The sequence below is a fragment of the Microcebus murinus genome, chromosome 9, assembly GCF_040939455.1.
Source record: "Microcebus murinus isolate Inina chromosome 9, M.murinus_Inina_mat1.0, whole genome shotgun sequence".
Classification (NCBI taxonomy): Eukaryota; Metazoa; Chordata; class Mammalia; order Primates; family Cheirogaleidae; genus Microcebus; species Microcebus murinus.
Genome location: NC_134112.1, coordinates 36,498,721 through 36,505,739, shown reverse-complemented (window position 1 = coordinate 36,505,739; position 7,019 = coordinate 36,498,721). Strand labels below are relative to the sequence as shown.

General features: G+C 35.1%; 1 non-coding gene across 1 annotated transcript; it reads right to left on the bottom strand.

Annotated features, from left to right (window-relative positions):
• Positions 1-3,156: 3,156 nt before the first annotated feature.
• LOC142873165 (U6 spliceosomal RNA) lies at positions 3,157-3,259 on the bottom strand. The gene has a single exon (XR_012921213.1). It is a non-coding gene; the product is annotated as a U6 spliceosomal RNA (small nuclear RNA).
• Positions 3,260-7,019: the final 3,760 nt, after the last annotated feature.

The following is a 7,019-nucleotide window of genomic DNA, read 5'->3' as shown; positions in this document are numbered from 1 at the left end:
TACCCATAATAATTAAAAATAAAAATTTTTAAATAGTAAAATAAATGCCAAAAACCAAAATTAAAAAAATAAAAATCTGAAAGTTTGACAGGTCTTGTTAGAGACTGAGGCCAAAATGTGAAGACAACAGAATCCTAGAAAGCCAAAAACCAGAAGAGAGCTATACTAGTGCATGTCTGGGTACTGCTGCCCACTTTTAAACATGAACAGCTCAGCCATACCTAGAAATTATCCCTGATCTACATCTCTGGAAGAGGGCTGTGTTCATCTCTGACCAGACACTCTCACAGTCCATCTGTTTTCCTAAGAAAATATCAAGAAGAGTTCCTCTGGCAGAAGAAATTGATAAAAGAGGAAAGCATAGAAATGAAGGAAAAATATGTGGAAGAGGAGCAGTAAGGGTAAAGCAGTAGACAAACCAAAATGAATATTGACAATGGAAAAGAAATAGAATGTTTTAGGCTTAAAAACTATATTACATATAGTTTTAAGGTCATTGCATTGTCTAGACAAATGTACTAATTTACATTAGACTTTCATCAGGACTGTCATAATCTCTAGCTTAGATGTAAATATGTCAAGAAATATTACAGTAGTAAAAATAGTAAAACAATGTGTTACTAATAATGGTATGGAATTTAATAATTAAACAAAAACAAAAGAAGGCTTAGAAGAAGAAAAATGTACATAGAACATATGAAAGAAAACAGAAAATTGCAAGATGGTAAATTTAGATACAGTTATATAAGTAAACACATTAAATGTAAAGGAACTAAAATTATAATTAAAAATAAATGTTAAAACACTATAAAGAAGTTAAACTCAATGCTGCTTATAAGAGATATACTTTTAACATTTAAATTTGGGTAAGTTTAAAAAACGGTGATGAAAAATTACTGAATAACACTAAAACTTTTGAAGCAACACTAATATCGGACAAAATAGAATCTAAGACAAGGCACATTATTAAAGATTAAAGAGATATTTCATAATGATAATGGGATCAAGCTGCTAAGAAAATAGAATAATTCTAAATTCATACACATCTAATAACATAGCCTCAAAATAAGTAACACAAAATTTCACAGAATTACAAAGAGAAATAGTCAGTTTTACAATTATGTTGAGAGATTTTAAAACAAATCTCTCGGCAACTGATAGGATAGGCAGATATATCGGTAGGGTTATAGAAGATTTGAACAACATAATTAATTTGATATAATTGACAAATATAGTATATAAAACCCAACCATTACAGAATACAAGCTAGATTAAGTTCCAAGTAAAGGGATTTTATTTGGCTTACTATAACTTATTATTACAGGGACATCTGGGCTTAGATCTTTCAGATATCATTGGACTCATATTTTAAAAATAAAATATTATATGATTTAAAAATTTTTTTCCTAGCTCAGTTCTGCTTAGTTTCTCATATTTGATCTCATTATTTCCTGGGTAAACACACTGTCTTTTTAAGATGAAAAAAGTATGGATCTCAGTAACTGAGTTACCACTAATTTTTATGTGTTGAGTTTGGAACCTGCAACTTCACTGAATTTTTATTAGTTCTAACATTTTAACAATGTTGGATGTTTAGGTTGCTCTTTTCCTTCTATACTCATTTTGATCTTATACTTTCTGAACCTCTGTGTACCACACTAGACTATCGATTTGCTGTGTCTCCTTTGGACATATTGTTCTCTTATTGCCCTCTGCTATTTCCTTCTCTCATTGCTTTTCTCTGTTGCTGCCAACAGATCTAAGCACACAGTTGCTATCACTACTTTCTCCTGCTATTGCTACACCACTGTGTTTATCCTTTTCCAATGGCAACAGTTATGGTTAGGTCTGCATGCACGTTTGGGTTCTATGATTCTCTGGATATGAGATATTATTCAGTCTAAGAAAAATTATTTTTTCCTCCAGGATTAGAAAGAAGACAATGGTCTTGGGCCTCCACCAATGTTCCTCCTAAGCCCAGAGTGTCTTTCCATTTCCCTTTCACTAGAACTAAGTCAATTACTCTAATATTCAATAAACCACCCTGAACTTTCACAGTCACTTACCTTAACTAAAAAGATTTCATTGATTTGTTTTTGCATGGTTACCTTTTATTCAGGAATATGGCTTTGTTGTTTTCTCTAAAATGACCTTGACATGGCTCATCTGCTGGTTGATTAAACTTCAGAAAAAGTTAAAATAATGGCACAATGGCAATCCTGTGACCCAGCACGTTCACATCTAAGAACTTAACCAAAAGGTGTAAGATAAAAATACAAAGGTAAATCTATCTGTATTTTATAATAACACAAAAGAAATAAAAACAACCCAGAAGCAAGTAAATGTCCAACATTAAAAAAAATGGTTTAATAAATTGTAGAACATCGATATGATGAAATATTATGTAATCTTTAAAATTATACTGTATGGCAATAATTAAGAACACAGTTGTTCAGGTCAATAAATCAGGTTATCAGTTGGTTATTCCAGAATTACTCCCAGGTTAGGTAGCCATAGTTGGGACTAGATAAGATATCTTGCTCAGAAGATAAAAGGAAAACAGAAGCAAAAGCAGGAACTAGGAATGTTCTTGAGAGAAACTGCTGATAAAGTACAAGAATTCAAAAGGCTTTTCTATTTTCCATCTTTTCTGGGCCAAAATCAGTCTTGACAGTGTCTTATATATTCATAACCTTTAATAATGATATATTTTTATAAGAAGAGCTTCCTCATGGCCACTTGACAAGGTTCAGAGCTTCACCCTAGTCACCCTCCCTGCTTGTCACACCAAAGATTCAACCCAGGACCTTACCAAGCTCAGGGGGAGGATCAGATTCTTTCAGCAGTGTATACAGTTTGTATTCCTCTTCTCTAACCTGTCACTATTGGTCAAATTTCGTAAGCATGCTTGCTAACCAGTGTAAGTATAGTGGTGAAAGAAAGAACACAACTCTTCCTTTGACTTCCCTCAGCCAATAGGCGATATTGGGGTATATCTAATGTCAGAGCCAAAATGATTGAGTTCTCTTGAGGCAGCAAACAAAGGTTATTTTATAGCCTCTACATAAGGTCCCATAATACACCTGGGCAAGGTAAAGAAAAGCAAGTCAGGTCTGAAACATTCAGTCAACACAACACTGGATAATTTTTTTTTTTTTCAATATGAAATGCCTCACAAATTTGCAAGCCATCTTTGCACAGGGGCCATGGTAATATTCTCTATATTATTCCAATGTCAGGATATATGCTACCAAAGCAAGAACCAGCCAGGATGGTTTTGCAATTAATTTTTATGGCTCTTATCTTCAGTTTAAGGATGGTAGAGGCAGGGGACAGTAAAGAGAAGTTAGTGCCTTTTCTGGGCTGCACGCAAAGGGAAGATTTGCTGTAGACTATTCAGCTCATTTATACCAGTTCCTTTCATGCCTATCCACATAGAAAATTCGGAACTCCATTATCCCACTGTCCTCTTGTGGGCTTATCAAACTAGCTCTGGAACATGAGTATTCAATATTTACTTGATATTTTATTAAAGTACACTTCAGATGGTCAAATTTAAATAAATTATTAATTCAATTAGTTACAAGACACCAATACAGAATACAAATAGAACAAATACAGAGATACAGTTGAGGGTGAGTCTTAGACTTCCAAGAGCTGTGTAACATATTAATTTCTGCCCCTGAAGATGCCTCTGCATATTTAAATGATCCCCATTATATAACGCTGGACACTGATGCTGACCTGCCTAAGTTGAATGTAGCAAACAAGGTCAAGAAGAAAGTCAATGTAGGCTTAACCATGTTGACTCATATGTCCATTCTACTCATGCTCCTCAGTTGTGTTTTCCAAGGAGCTCGATAATTTCTACCAGTCTCTATTCTTTCATTCTCCATTCAAATTCCTAGGTGAAAAATCCCTTCGGGAGCTCATCTATTATATAATTCTTTGTAATTAAATATTTAATTTATTCTCTAGCAAGGAGTTTTCAGTAGCTGAACGCAAATGATAACAAATTATAATCAACAAATTCACCTTGGTGCCTTTATCCCTGGTGATTTTCTTGAAGATTATTAGTAAATTCATTTTATATTGTCCATCAATGGGATTCACGTGGAATTTTATTGAACTAAATAATGTTGGCATCTATGATTTTCTTCATCTGGACAAATTAGCTTTAAGCTTAATGGGCTTGATGTTCCTACCCAGGCACATCCCACCATTCAAGCTTCAAACACCACAGTGAAGTAGATTCACTGTGCACAACTAGCTGCCAGCTTGTCCAAGTCCAGTGACACGGAACACCCACATCCACAACAGCTTACATAAAGAGACTTTATTACTTACAAATAGGCAACAAATGACAACAGAAGCCTAAGATTCACTGTGAGCAGTCCCCCAGTGCTCAGGAAAGCTGTCCAAAGATGATGGCATCTCATCTGCACACGCCCTACCTAAACTGCAGCTGAGGAACCCCAGAAAGCAGCCCAGCCTGGGTTTTATACCAGGGTTACAGAATTTTCTGGGCCAAAGCATTGAAGATATCCTATCCCAGAGGAGGAAGGGAAACTGGAACAGGCCTGGGCTATTCTGCCTAGTCCCCTGCTATCTCAAGATGTGCATTCTCAGCACATTTTCTACAGTTATTCTTGAGAACTGCAAGCAAGAAAGTGAGGAGAGCTAGATCAGTCCATGGCCACTTAGAGAACTGCCCTGCAACTACCACCTACAATTGAATTTGATTTGATTTACTTCTTTGAAAAAGTAGATCTACTTTTTCATCTCATTCATCTCACTGCTGATGGCATTTATAACTCATATTACAGGCTCCCATGATTGTGAATAAAATTACTAATAGTAGCCTACTTGGCAAATTCTGTTAGTCATTAAAATTGTAGACTTTCTTGACACAATCCTCAGAGACATCATCAATACATTAATTTTTACCATGCTTCTTAGAATGTTTGGTCTTTTCCTTTTAAAATTTTATGTTTAAATGGACCAACTTTGTGTGGCCAAACCCAATTACTTTCCTGAATACTAGAACTATGCAAATGAGTTCATTTTTATTTGTTTTACACCTTTATGTTCTTGACCATGCTCTTTTTTCTTATGAGGTGAGTTCCTATTCGCAGCTCAATTACCAGGTAGTGCATTTTCCTCCTCACTGTCAAAGCCAAGTTGTTCACTCACTCCACTTACAGTCTTATACTTGGGCAAGGTGGCTCCCCCAACGTATTATAAACTTTGAGAACAAAGACCCCATCTTATTCAGCTCTGCATTTTGAGCGTCTATTACGCTGCATGCCATAGAGGTGAAGATCTATACATGTTTGTTAGCGATGAATAGACTCTCTGTCCTGAAGCCATTCAAGATCTAGGTAGTTCCTGATCTAGAATAACACCCGGTTTGGAGACTTCTTAGTGTTACTAGTTCACTGAGAGGTAGTGTGAAGGATCAGGACTTAACTTCTCAGGATTTATCCTGAACTTGATGAATATGCATATTTAGCCTATGCTAATCTATTCCTGTCCTAGTCCTACATTGCAGAGTTTCCCTTTCCCAGTGGGACTCAAGGATACAGGTTTGTGGAAGAGAGTGGACTAATAAAATACAGAGACTCTAATTTATGGCCAGGATCTGGCACAGAGTGTGTTCTGAACAAATATTTGACAATTTAATTATATTCCCTTAGGCTTATTAAGATGTCTAACAGTCCTTGATATATGACAAAAAGTTAGAACAACAAAGTAACACAGAGACATTTGGATGCTATGTGTGCTATACTTTATTCCAAACTGCTATACTGCTACTAAATAATCTATTTTTTAAAATACTAGTTTTATAAAAGAAGAACAAGAAAATACCTTTCTCCTGTGAATCAATAATATAAATAGAAATTGTATTTTTCAGTTCCAAATTGAGCTCAGATTCTCTTGTTCACTAATAAAACACTACTTGGTAGGCAATAAACTCATTGGCTAAACTTATAAACCAAGTTAATGCTAAACAATGAGTTTATTACCTTATACTGGTATTTTACTAGTAGCTAATAGGGTCTGAATTCTATCTGAAATTTAAAAATCATAACTATTTTTCCCTGAAGTGTCACAACTCAAACCCAACATGTGTGCCCAGTGAACCAATTACCCACAAGAGGTGAAATTTTTAGGCACATTTATGGATCAAAATCTGAGAAACTGGAAGAATCCAGAAGAGTCATTACAAAAAAAAAAATGACAATTTAAGATAATAAAATACTTGCAGTCCACTGAACAAAACTTTTAATAGGAGAAAAGATAGAAAGATGAAATTTTTAGATGGAGTTGGTATATTATTGTTTGCTCTATTAATTTGCAATGACTTTAAAATGGACTAAACATTTTAAGTGTAAAGCAATCACTTCTTCCCCACTAATGAATAACCTTGTTTTTGATAAATTTATTATTTTACTAATTCTTCCTTCTCTGAAGCAACACATATGCCCTTCCTTCACCAGCACCAATAAGCAGCTCTCTGGGTTAGCAGTTGAGCATTTATCCCATTTTTTTTCTCTTTAAATTTGATAAACTTCTCTGATGTAGACCAGCAGAGATTTCATTCACAAATTTCTTTCTGTGTCCTCTGTGCAAAGCATAGAAGAAACTTGATGTGGCTGACCAGGAAGTGTGTTGTCCCCCTGGACTGAATGGAGAAAACATGACAAATAACCTTCTGGGACTCAGCAAGCGCATGATGGGGGACACTTCTATGGAGTCGTGTAAGAGCTTAGAATTCAATGAGAGATGCCAGGGTTATCTTTCTACTGCATCTAAAGTTCTGAGTGGGAAACTAAATGTTTTGGCCCACAAGTGATGTTCTTGCTATTTCTTCATGTTATGGACAAGACAGGACAAAAAGGGGATATAGCACAGTGAAAAAAGATAATTGTGCAAAATAATTTTCAAGGAACAATGTGTGGTATTCTAGGCAATGGACCATGAAACTGAAATGTGAGTGGAAGGAAAAAAATATACAA